Source organism: Sus scrofa, chromosome 16 (genome assembly GCF_000003025.6).
Source record: "Sus scrofa isolate TJ Tabasco breed Duroc chromosome 16, Sscrofa11.1, whole genome shotgun sequence".
Taxonomy (NCBI): Eukaryota; Metazoa; Chordata; class Mammalia; order Artiodactyla; family Suidae; genus Sus; species Sus scrofa.
The window spans coordinates 21725283-21738193 of NC_010458.4; the positions used below are offsets into that span (position 1 = coordinate 21725283).

Consider the following 12911-nt stretch of genomic DNA (forward strand, 5'->3'; position numbering starts at 1 on the left):
GCTAGTCAGATTTGTTTCCGCTGAGCCACGACGGGAACTCCATTTGGCAATTTTCTTAACCTTTCTATGCCTCAGTTTCCTCATCTGTATAAGGGAGATAATAAGAGTATTTATAGGGTTTTATAAAGGTTTAATGAGTTACTTTATTTAAAGCATTTAAGGACAGTCCTACCACATGAAAAAGTGATATGAAATTAGTAGCTATTATTACAATCTGGGTATCATAAGCTAGTATGGGAGAGATGATATGTATGGAGGAATTATTTGGGGTCAGAAAATGGATGTTTTAACATATTTTAAGTTGGAAGAAGTAGAAAATGCTAAGACAAAACCAGCTTTATTATCTCAAAAAGAAGAAGCCCAGAGTAAAACATGGTCAACAGCCCAAGAATGTCATCAAGGACTCAAGTCATTTTCATATTTTTTTCTGCAGTTCTCCTGGGGCTTATCTTCTGTAGCGGCTCTCAATATCACAGCCTCCAGACAACATTAAGAAGGGCATGAAGAAGGACTTTGATTTCTCCAGCGTATCTTTCAAAAGGCAAAAGACAACCTTCCCCATACACCTCCCCTCCCCTAGCTTATTTCCCTTCATTCTCATTGTCTAGGTTTGTTTCACATGCCAATGCCTAAACCAGTCACTGACAAGGAGAATGGACCTCTCAAGATCCGTTAGACCAATCATGAGCCACGGCTGCGGAATGGAGGCGCTAGAGCCCACCTCCCCTAGAGCACCTGGCTGAGCAAAAGGTATGTGTTCAAATTAGGGTTTAATTAGGAAGGAGAGTGGGAGAAACGGCTGGTGGGCAGGCAGCCAAGAGTGACTGCTGCAGTGGCCTTCTCAGCACCTTGCAAATTACACAGCTCTTAGTTTATGCATCAAATTGACCTTGCGTCCAGACTGGCCACACGGGGCATGAGGAGTATTTGTCAGAGACAGCGATACACGTCTTCCCACCTCATCGGGGATGTGGGGACAAAAATAGGTTGTATTCTCCTAGACCCTGAGCACACACACACACAATTTGGAGAGTGTTTGTCCATTAGGAAGAGTGTGAGGAATGGAAAACAGCGGGGAGAGGAAGGGGGAGGCTAGTGCTGAATAAATTGGCGTGTCAACAAAGGATAGAGGAGAGAACACAGCAAGAAAGGAAAAGGATGGGAGCTGGAGAGCCCCCAAGCACAGAAGCTGGGGAAATGAAGGGACAAATTCAGGAAGGAATGTTATTTTAACTGTGTGCACATCTGAGGAGCAGAAAAACCAAAGGAGCCAGCACAAAAGGCTGAACAAGAGAGGGGAGCCTGGGAGCGGGAGTTAAGAGGAGGCTCTTTCATTGCAAGTGTAAAATGGTGTTACAGTTTCAGCAGCAATGACCCAGCACCAATTCTATTTTTTCTTAACATGAAATCTCTGCTGTTCCGAAATTAAATGACTATGAAACTATTATTTCTCTGAGGCAGGAAGAAAGCATGGAAAGGAATCAAATCAAGCAGATGGAAGCTGGGACAGTGTGGCAGCCCCTGGCCAGAGACACAGACGAACACCCACGTGGACAGCTCCTGATGGGAGCTCTGTTTACTTTTTCGTGCCCAGACCTTCAGGAGGTCTTTTTGGCAGTATTTTGGGGGCCTCACTCTTGGCATCACACAGCACTCAGGCTAAGGGCGGGAGGTTTTGAAATATCTGGAATCTCTTTGACCCCACGTTAGTGGCTGCATTCTCTGATGAACACTTGTAATAACTGAATCCAGAGATGCCCACTCACCCCTTCTAGGTATTGATGCTGTGAAAATAAGAAGAATAAAGAGAATCTCCTGGAATTATTCTTGGAGAAAATATGGTATTTGTTTAGAACAACTCTTTAGTAAGTCATTTAGGGTGGAAGATGTGCCCCTAGAGCCATCCTCAAGCCATGGCCATGCTCTACAAGCTGCCATGCAAGGGACGGGGAGCAGAGTTTGCTTCTAACAGAAGAGAGAGTCATTGGAATCCCCTGCATGCCAATTAGAGGCTATCCAGGAGTTCCCTGGTTGTCCAGGGGTTAAGGGCCAGTATTGTCACTGCTGTGGCATGAATTCCATCTCTAGCCCAGGAACTTTCTCATGCCACAAGCATGGCCATAGAGAGAGACGGAGTGAAGCTATGCACATGTCATTTTTCATTTTCCCAATAAATTTTTTTTTCTGGTCCTTCTAGACATCTTCCATAGTGGAGTCCCCAGTAGATGTTTTGGGCCTCCAGTTGTCACTAGTACACAGACTCATGCACAAGGACTCTGCGGTCAATCTGTATAATGGGCAGAAGGAGATGGTGAGATGCTACACTCTGCCAACAGACCTCCCACCATCCCCAAATGTTGAATGAAAGTCTACCAAGATTCACAAAACATTTGGCAAGAATGGATATTTTTCTGGAAAGGGGAGCAGAGGCGGAATCTTGCTCCTGCGATGAAGTGGTGGTGAAACATATGAGAGTCAGAGGGACACCTCTACGGACATCTGGGGTCACTTGGGCAAAACACTGTCTCAGCGAAGTAGGTAGGGTCGGGGCAACTATCAGTCAATCCATCAACCAATCAACAAACCAGACGCTGGGAATTTATTAAGTTTTTGCTTCATGCTGCATACATATGATCGCAGATATGACAGATACAAACTATGGGAAAGACTCGACTTTCAAGGGATTGCTAATCTAACTTGCATACCAAACTTGAGCCCCCAAAGGGTGAAAATGTGCGCTCATGACCATAGTTACAATAGGGATTGGAGAATAGGGAGCCAATAAAGTCAGAGGTAGTGAGTTTAATGGGTTTAATGGGGGGTGGGCGTTGAAAGCAGAGAGGCACAATCGAGCCAGAGAGAAAGATGGGGAGGGTAGGCTTCCAGGCAAGGGACCAACTGAGGCAGGGATGAGCACGGAAAACTTGAAGGAAACTTGGTCTGCTGGCATAAAACTGGACAGCCTCTTAACCTGATGTCAAAGGAAGAGAAAGGCCATTCCGGGCCAACACAGTCTCCATTCCTCAGAGAGCAAGGGCTCCCCACGTAAGCCAGTGTGGTCACACACGGGACAGTGAGAGGAAGAACCTTCTGTGCCTGATAACTGTGTGACCCTAGACAGAGGCCACTCTAGAGCCCAGAGTGCTCCTTCGGAGAGCCGAGAGATGTTTCTTCATACAAATGTGATTTGACCTTAAAGCCAAAGTCCGAAAAATTAAGTCTGGACCAAAAAGGAGACTTTCTCCCAGAGACCTCTGGTTTCCCCTTGAGGCTCCCAGGGTGCCTGGCCCTGCCTCCAGCCTGCAGCCTTTTGGGTCAGCCTCTGCCTCAGGACAAGGAAATTACCGATTCCAGTCTCACACGAGGAATTAAACACTGAACAATACAGTATTTTACAATCCAGTACAAGCTGCATTTATCCAGAGCTTTTCATGCGTGGCATCTTAAAGCTCTTTATGACCCCCTTTTTTTTTTAAAGGGAAAAGAAAAAAAAGAATTTAAAAGAGAAAACCTTCTAAAAACCCAAACCCCCACGGAACTAAATGAGCCATTGAGAATGAATAAGACTTAACAGTGGCCTTCAGAATGGGAACAGAAGTCCCACTCGGATGGAACAAGAACAACAGAATCAAAGGAAATCACAGCTCAGGGAGGGATGCACGGGCCCTGAGATGTACCCCTCGGCTCCCGGACACCAGTGGCACTGCCGTCTGCCCCTGGCACAGGGAGCTCTGGACGGGGGTCAGGAGACAGGGTATGGCTCCTGTGTAAGCACAGACAGGACGAGAAGGCCACCTCTTGGCCCTGAAGATGGGCAGCTCCAGCCTCAATATTTGCTCTGCTCATCCAAGCATTACCCTCCCCGGGGGCCACTGCACAGGAAGCGGTTCAGCATTGTGTCCTTGGACTCCATCCTAATCATAGTTTTACTTGCCAAGCTCCAGGGCTCCGCCCCAGGCTGCATGTCTCTACAGCCCCTGGCAACACCGGCCCTTCTCTACAGCCCCTCACGCTTTGAGCACCCGCCCCACACCTCCTTTTGCTCACACCCTGTGCCTCCAACCCTCCCCCACCCCCACCCCTCCTCTGGCTCCCCCCCCCCCCGCCCCAGGTCCTGGTTCATGCACAGCCAGCTCTCTGCTTGTCACAGTCCGATCAATTCATTCCTTTAGGGCTGTTATAAGATGATAATTATTTAATACAATACTTGCCTTGAAAACTATATTCACATCTTAAAGAGAGCTCTAGTGTAACCAGAGGAGGGAGCTGGAATTGCCATGGAGGAGGATGTTGCCGATGAGAGATGCCCAGAGTCGCCTTGGTGCCCTAGAGAAGGAGTTTCTTTTTCATTGCAAGCCAGGTAACTCCTCTTGGGCTGTTGACAAATTAAGCCATCGGCCTCCTGAGTCAGTCCCTAGGCAACTCAGTTACTTTATTTTATTTATTTATTTTTTTGTCTTTTGTATTTTAGGGCTGCACCTGCAGCATATGGAGGTTCCCAGGCTGAGGGATGAATCAGAGCTATAGCTGCCAGCCTACGCCAGAGCCACAGCAATGCTAGATCCAAGCCGCATCTGTGACCTACACCACGGCTCACAGCAACGCTGGATCCTTAACCCACTGAGTGTGGCCAGGGATCAAACCCACAACCTCATGGTTCCTAGTCAGATTCATTTCTGCTGCACCATGACGGGAACTCCCAACTCAGTTACTTTAAATTGACAACTCTACATTATGAAATTTTGTTTTTTCCCTGCTGCGTGGGAATGAAATTCTGGAACAAGATGAGATGGGTGATTTTTATTTTTTAATCAAAGAAATTACTTTTGGGGGGTATAGTTTGAGTTATAGATTCTGACTGCACTGTGACACCCACCTTCCAGATACTTTGTGAAGGGTAGTAAGATCTCTCTGAGCCCCAGAGCCTGCTGTTTGGCACACAGTAGTTCTTCAGTAACTGCTGGCTCCCACACTCTCTCTCTGGCCCCCTTCCCCTGGTATCCTGTACTCCCACCCTGCACTGGTCCACCCCTGTTCTTTAACAAGTTGTACCAACACCCTCTGGCTGTCATTCTCCCCAGGCCCTGGGGGTGGTTAGTGTGAAGAGCAGCAAGGCCGAGACCTGGAGAGAGGGTTGAGGGGGTAGGTGCAGGGGCCAGTAGGCCTTCCTCTCATCGCGACTCTAACCGACGGCGTGACCTTGGATAAATCATTTCACTTCTCTGCTCCTTGCACTAATCATCTATAGGAAAAGTTCACTGAATGAGATGATTATCTAAGGTTCATCATGGGTCTGATATGCCAGGTTTGGGGAGAAATAACATAATACTGTTAAATATGTTCAACTTCTCTGGACCACGACTACTGTTTTATTTTATTTTTATTTTATTTGCTTTTTAGGGCTGCACCTGCGGCATATGGAAGTTCCTGAGCTCAGGGTCCAATCGGAGCTGCAACTGCTTGCCTACACCACAGCCACAGCCATGGGAACATTGGATCGCAGCTACATCTGTGACCTGCACCCCAGCTAGCGGGCAGTGCTGGATCCTTAAGCCCCTGAGCGAGGTCAGGGATCAAACCCACATCCTCATGGATGCTATGTCCCACTGAGCAGCAATGGGAACTCCTCCTTCCATTTTAAACACAAGCATTGTCTCCTCAAACCTTTGAGCACCGAGACGCAGATACTGGGATTTGGAAATGAAAGTGAGAGCATCCCAGGCCACGCGATGCACTGCAAGATTAGTGTGTGGTTTGCTGGAATGCGTATCCGTGTTAGCCACACAGCTAATGTCATAGTAACAAGACAGCTAATGTCATAGTAACAAGACAGTGGCGACGACTTGTTCTGCTAGGCAGCAGTCTCTGGAACTTACTCTGATCCCGAGGGCAAAGGAGCCAGTGACCCTCAGTACCCTCCTGACAGCTGATTGCAGAGGGGAAATGGAGGGAATGGAACCCAGAGGAGGTCGAACGGTGTTGCAAATGCCCTTTACCATTTGTGCACCCATCAGTCTGACCTTCTGAGACCAGTGCTCATCTTTGCTTCAGGGTTTTCTCGGGCCCGGAGCCGACTCTGCTGGGGCACTTAGCAGCTGGAACTGATGCCGCCTCAGGAAGTGTCCTTCTGCAATGCCTCATGGGAGCTGATGGATGATACCCACAGGTTCTGGCTCCTTCACTCTTCAGGTGAGATGACTCTCAGAGAGATGTCCATGGCGGGCTCCGCAGCTGGAGCACATGCCTGCTGCCCAAAGTGCTGATGTGCGCCCTCTACTGGCTGCTCTCCTTTACCTGCCCCACTTCTTTATTCTCTCTTTAAACTATAGTTGATGTACAATATTGTGTAATTAGAGGTGTACCATACATTGAGCCCCAATCTAAAGATTATACTTCATTTATGGTTATTATCAAATATTAACTATATTCCCCTTGTTGCTTATTTTATACCTAATAATTTATACCCCCTACCCTTTATTGCCCTTCCCCCCTCCCTCTCTCCACTGGTAACCACTAGTTTGTCGTCTACATCAGTGAGTCTGTTTCTCTTTTGTTATATTCACTAGACTGTTGTATTTTTTTTTAGATTCCACATATAAGTGATATCATATAGTATTTCTCTTAATGGCTTTTCCCGGGATCACTTCCCAGAGGGACTATTTTCACTCAACTCCATGTTCCAGCCTGCTTCAGGGGGAACCCAAGCTAAGACAAATGCTTCTGCTCCTAAAGATATAGCTGTGATCTAGGGTTTCATTCAGTATCTCATTTATTCATTTGACAAATATTCGTTAATGTTCCTATGGGATCAGGCGCTGAGCCCAGTGCCAAAAAGCTACCCATACACATTCTGTGGAAGATCAGTAGATAGGTGCTTGGCTAAAAATCTTCCATGACAGGCAGGGTGAGCTGTGCCTGGGCAAGGGGTTAAGGATCACCAAGGTGCCCACCCTTGCTGGACACAGCAAGGTCCAGATGCACTGACTGGCTGAGCATCTAAAAATGAAAGACCAGAGTTCCCATTGTGGCACAGCAAAAACAAATCCAACTAAGGACCATGAGGTTGCAGGTTCAATCCCTGGCATCACTCAGTGGGTTAAGGATCCGGCTTTGCCATGAGCTGTGGTGTAGGCCGAAGATGTGGCTCGGATCTGGCATTGCTGTGGCCGTGGTGCAGCCTGGCAGCTGTAGCTCTGATTCAACCCCTAGCCTGGGAACTCCATATGCCACGGGTGAGGCCCTAAAAAGCAAAAAAAAAAGAAAAAAAGAAGAAAAGAAAAAGATGAAAGACCTAGCTCTGAGACGCTTCTAATCCAACACGGCACTGTCTTCCCCAGCCCCCCACCATACAAAAGCCTCTTTATGTTTGGGGGCCTGAGAAGGCAGTTCTGGCAAATTCCACTTAGGGAAATGTGTAGCAGGGATAAAGCACTACGCTGCATCCTTTGTGTTTGTCCAGGTGTCTGTTCACATCAGAGGCACTTCCAGAGGCTGACTTGCTGCAGGGGCTCATCCAGGCCTTTGAAGCCCGCAGCCCTCTGGCCAGCAATCCTGCCCAGCAGCCTGGGAAATGGATGTCACTCCAAGGGTGAGCCCTGAGCACATCACAGAGGCCAGTTACCCCCAAGGGGCAAAGGGAAGCATGCAGACCTCCCTCTGCCTTTGGGGTCCTGAGGAGAACTCATGCATTTTTTAAAAGAAACATCCAATAGGAGTGACAGGGCTTCATTGCTGAGAGATAGGGGATACAACAGCTGAATAAATGCCATCCGCACAGTCACCTTCCGGGAGGCCCCAGGGATGTGCACGGCACCTGTGTCCAAAGTGCTAGAGGCCCTCCTGTCCTTTCTTTGATGCTGCAGATGCCCATGGAGGGCCCATTCCTGATCTCAGGGTGGGGAGCTGACCCAAACCCACTTCAGGAATTTCTCCTTCAATTTACTTAATCCAAAATGACATTCCCAGGAGTTCCCCTTGTGGCTCAGTGGGTTAAGAACCCAACTAGTATTCGTGAGGATGCAGGTTTGGTCCCTGGCCTCACTCAGGGGGTTAAGGATCCAGCATTGCTGTGAGCAATGTCTAGGTAGAAGATGCTGCTTGGATCCCCATGTTGCTGTGGCTGTGGTGTAGACCAGCAGCTGCAGCTCTGATTCAACCTCTAGCTTGGGAAATTCTGTATGATGCACCTGCAGCCCTAAAAAGAAAAAAAAAATGACATTCCCAAACCTCAACTTTAATGAACACCAGTTACTGGGATCACAGATGATGCTAAAAGCTCATGAAAATTAGTATTCAAATCAAATAATAGCAATGCCCATTTAGGCACATTTTTGTAATTCCCTATGTAATTCTTTTAAAAAGAGAGAGTTTTTTTTTGTCTGATTCTTTTCTTAAGTGGCTCTTTTCCATTGTTTTGGATTTGGCCAGAGTGTCCCACGTTGGGCAGCACGGGGGAGGCAACTGGGAGGGAGGAGCAGAGGAAGCAGCAGGTCTCCTTTACTGTTTGATGCAGCCACGTGAAGGGAAGGGGGACAGGCTGGGAGGGAGTCCACTGCTGAGCTGCTTCTGCCACCAGATCCATAGCAGCATGGAATGTGGAACGCTGTCACTGTGCCACTGAGCACCACGTTAAAGAAGGTCATGGCATAAGTTTGTTTCTCCTCATGAGAAGATATAAGTGTTGTGCTCAGAAGTTAAAGATGACCACTTATTAATGGATTTTAGTAAGTGGCATTTATTTTTTATTTTTATTTTTGTCTTTTTCTAGGGCCACACCCACAGCATATGGAGGTTCCCAGGCTAGAGGTCAAATCGGAGCTGTAGCTGACAGCCTATGCTACGGCCACAGCAATGCTGGATCCTTAACCCACTGAGTGAGGCCAGGGATCGAACCCACATCCTCATGGATGCTAGTCAGATTCGTTTCTGCTGAGCCATGATAGGAACTTCAAAAGTGGCATTTATTAAATTCATTTGATTTTTGAAATTAAAGGTGAAATCTTTAACAAATTAATTTTGGTACTAAGGTTTAAGATGAGTAAAGAAATTGTGGGAGAGCAGTGGGTGAAGGGAGAGAATATTCCAGAATTCCGGAGTTGAGTTTTGCCCAATAAGAGCACTAATGCTGGCTGCGTGCTAGGCTTGCAGAATAAGACAAAATGCAGTGAGAAAACCCTCCCACTCAGGGAGCTTACAGTCTGGTTAAGAGACATCCCCAAATAGTACAGTGTGATTTAAACTCTAATCAGTAGCATGAGAAAATAGCCATCAAAGTGACATAGGAACTTAGAAGAGGCAGAGACCATCTTGATTGTAGGAAATGCATTCATTCAGTCTTTCCACAAATGGCACCTGCTATGACCAGGCATGATTCTAGGACAATGAGTTAACAGTGAACAGAATAGGCCTCCTTCATGGAGCTTACCATCTAGTAGGGAGAGACTGATGATAATCAATATGCATATCAAATTAGTGATTTGATAATAAGTAATTTTGGCATACCAAATAAGTAATTTGGGTTTTTTGGCCATGCACACAGCATGCAGAATTTCTCAGGCCAGGGATCGAACCCATGCCACAGCAGCAACCCAAGTCGCAGCAGTGACATCAGATTCTTAACCCATTAGGCTACCAGGGAACTCCTAAGTTAACTGTTTTAAAAAAGGTCTCACATACCAAGAGAAAAAGGAAACAGAGCATGAAAAGGCAGTAATGCACCTGGAGAGGTGTCTGCAAGGATCTTGACTTTCACCCTGAATGGAAGGGGTTCTGAGCAGCAGAGTGAGGTGATATGATTGACATTGTAATAGGACCATCCTGGATTGAGAAGAGCTTCAGAGGCATTTGAAGCAAACATTAAAACCATCAATAGTTAAGGTGTGCTGAGCAAATCCGGCATGCCAGACACCTTGATAGTCAAGTATTGTGGATTTTCCAGTGTATCCTCCTATCGACACTATGGGGTAGATATTATTATCATCCCTAAATATACTGAAGCTGAAAAGCTAAACAGTTTGTGCAAAACCTCAGAGCCAGCAGAAGGTAGGGCTTCATTTCTGTCAGATGTTCCCACCACTAGCCTCCCTGCTTCCAGGCAGTTCTGTTAAGCGGCTATCAGGCTTCCGTAACAACCCACATTCGTGATATGGATTTTCTGTTCAAAAACCCCGAAGGGTTCCCAACATCTGCAGCCCTCCTTTGGGAACTCTGTTCCACCCAAGCCAAGAAATGCTTGACTGTAATGGACAAGGCACTACTGAAAGGAACACAAGTGAGAAAGCATACCATGTCAAAGACTCTGCAATGTAATCAAGCCAGAGCTACAAGATACATATCTATGTTTTTTTTAAAAAAAAAAAATACAATTCAGGCAAAAAGAGGCAAACAAAAAGCCAATTGAGTTTAGAACACTCAGCTTATTGTCTTTCCAACATGCCATGCTCATGTGTCAGTTTATGCCCGGCTCTTGCACACTAGCCCTCACATGTCTTTTTTATCATCGTAAGAAATTTAGAGCTAAGCACTGATTGTTATCATCCCCAATTGAGAGATGAAGGACCAAGCTCAGATATAAGTAGTTGATTGCCAAGGTTACACAGTAAGGTGGCATCTTGGAATCCAACACTGTTTTTGTTAACTCCAAATTCCATAGGATTTTACTCTATCACACTGTCATTTAAATGTCTAATACAAGGAACGAATGATGGCCAGGAAAGTTAATGGCTTCCTAAAAGAACACCCAACTGGGTACAGGGTGAAGGGCCTCCCTACCCAAAGATGCAGAAGCCAAAGCCAAGCATAGCAATAACTACAACAAGCCAAGTCTAGAAGGGGCCAGATGCCAAGATGGGTGGCAGGTCCAAAACCAGGGAAGAATCTGGCCAAAACCTAAGTATGAAATCCAAACTGGTGCTCCTGGGACTTACAGCAGCAGGAGACACAGGAAGAATCTTGGGGAGAGGGTTGGGAAATCAGGGGCTGGATAAAAGAGAAAGGTACATATGAAAGAGAAGGGCACAGAATGTCACTGAGAGGGCTTGATAGCCATTCCTGAGTGGACTGTGGGGGAGGGACAGGACCTCCATGAATGCCTTAGATCAAAGGCCAGGCTCCTGCAATGGAACAGAATGTCATGGGCAACACCAGATCGTGGGCTGATGGAAGACCTCTGTGGAAGGGAATCCTCCCCCATGTTCAAAGCGGGGGATCAGAGGTGTCTCTGCCACAGACCCATGCAGAGGCTCTGAGGTGTCCAGGGTCTGGGATCTGAGGGCGGATAGTGTCCAAGATGCCTGCCTGCACTTGGCCATGCAATGTCATTCTGTAACGCATCTGTGATCAATGTTATGGGACCCTTACAAAGAGATTTATTTAGTAACCTGAAGTGACTTTTCCCTGTGCAGAACTCGTCCACAAAAGGAGTCTATTGCATGTGTTGTGGATGAAATCTTGTAACATTTTTTTATCCAAGAGTCCTTTTGTCAAGGATTCTTGAGATTCAAATTGAATTTGATGAGGTTAAGGGATTCAAAGCAATCGCTTCAATATTCTGCCGTTTTGCCATACATGGAGGGTCTGAGGATATATAAGGACGGATGTGCATGATGCCTGTGAACTCACATCTTGTTCTTAAACCTTGACATTATTTGGAAAATAGCTCCTGTGCCCCATATGATCAAAATATTTGGTACCGATTTACTCTCTTTTACCATAATCAAACCCATGCAGGATTCTGAAGCCTGAAGCATGCTGTTTAGGAAAAAATATGTAGTAAGGACAGATCATGATATTCATCACCCTTGTACTGACATTCAGGCTTCTCTTCCTTGGTCAACACCCCGTGGCTGCCATTAGCCCATGTGACCACGTGGCGGCCCCTGAACCAGGCAGGGAATTTCTTGAAGCCAGGCAGCGCACACCTGGCTAAAGTCACTGATTTTCCCTCCTCGCAAACTGGCTGAGGACCCAATCTCCTCTTCAAACGCTAATATAATACAAGCTAAGGTTTGGCTTTTCTCCCCGCCTCTAGCTGGGTAATTAAACTTCTCAATGGAGGAAACGAGAAGAGAAAGTTAAGGCATATTTAAATTTCAGTCTCTGGAAACATGAGGACAAGGCATGGCTGGATGGACTGGTATCAAATTCGTCTTTGATGACTCTTATCCTACGTTCTGATCTTCTTACAGGCAGCTGCAGAAGAACCAGCAATCCCCTGCGCACCTTACTGGGCACAGGAGGATTAAATGACGCATGAAGGATTTCCTGGTCTGTCAGACAAAGTTTGAAACATGCAGGACATGGCTCAGGGTCTCTGGAGTGACAAGCCCAAGGAGCAATATCACTGACACTCTGAATTTAATGTTTTTTCAGGCAAAATCTATTTCAGGCTCTAAAGCTTTTATGTTATTTTATTGTATTTTATAGTCTGCACTGCCCCAAAATGGAAGCCACTTGATGGCCACGAAACACTTGGAGTGTGTACGGTCCGGATTGAGATGCTGTACATGTAAAAACACCCCAGATCCTGAAGACTTCATGCAAAGAAAGTATGTAAAATAGCTCATTAACAATGTTTATTCAGTTACATGTCGAGATGATAATATTTGGGCTATATTGGGTTAAATCAAATATATTATTAGGATTTTCCTCATGGCTCACTGTGTTAAGGATCCAGCGTTGTCACTGCTGTGGCTCTGGTTATGGCTGTGGCATGGGTTCATCCCCGGCAAAGGAATTTCCACATGCTGTGGGTGTGGGCAAAAAAAATGTGTGTGTGTGTGTGTGTGTGTGTGTGTGTGTGTGTGTGTAATTCAAGTTAACTTTACCTGGTCCTTTTAGCTCAGTGTCTGTGAAATTTTAAATTATGTATCTGGCCCACCTAAGAGGCTTGCATTACATTTCTATTGTATAGC

At 46.3% G+C, this 12911-nt stretch overlaps 1 long non-coding RNA gene across 1 annotated transcript; it reads left to right on the top strand.

Annotated features, from left to right (window-relative positions):
• On the top strand, positions 233-12640 carry LOC100515693. Its single transcript, XR_002339774.1, has 3 exons — positions 233-750; positions 6052-6189; positions 12424-12640. It is a non-coding gene; the product is annotated as an uncharacterized LOC100515693 (long non-coding RNA).